The following is a 487-nucleotide window of genomic DNA, read 5'->3' on the forward strand; positions in this document are numbered from 1 at the left end:
AGCACAGTTCTTCGTTAGTGCGCTGAAGGCAAACATCCCACAAGTTCAAGCGACCACCACTTAAAACTCAAGTTTCTCTGAACAGGGGTGACGGAACCAAAAGTAGTTTTGTGGTCCCCGGGTTCACCCCTGTCGACTCAACTTTTTTTCCGTCGAAATCCGGACCCATTAATTTTCGCTAAAAACACCAAGAGTATAGCCTTTGAAAGTTCGGACAAAAATAGGAAAAAAAAAACGCTCGAAATGGTTGGGACAGCACTCTCTTTCAATCTCTCCGTCGAAATTTCACGCCGTCGGGCCATTTTAAGTGAGTTACGCCTGTTTTTCTAGGACCCGTTCGCCTGCTGGGTAGGCAGCCCATTGTACGCTGCCCGCCATATTCAAAAGACCATCCCTTAAAACTCAAGTTTCTGAGGACAGGGGTGGTTTCTAATGGAACCAAAAGTAGTTTTGTGGTCCCTTGGCTCACCCCTGTCGATTCGACTAC

Source organism: Frankliniella occidentalis, unplaced genomic scaffold (assembly GCF_000697945.3).
Source record: "Frankliniella occidentalis isolate FOCC.00 unplaced genomic scaffold, Focc_3.1 Scaffold62, whole genome shotgun sequence".
NCBI classification, from domain to species: domain Eukaryota; kingdom Metazoa; phylum Arthropoda; class Insecta; order Thysanoptera; family Thripidae; genus Frankliniella; species Frankliniella occidentalis.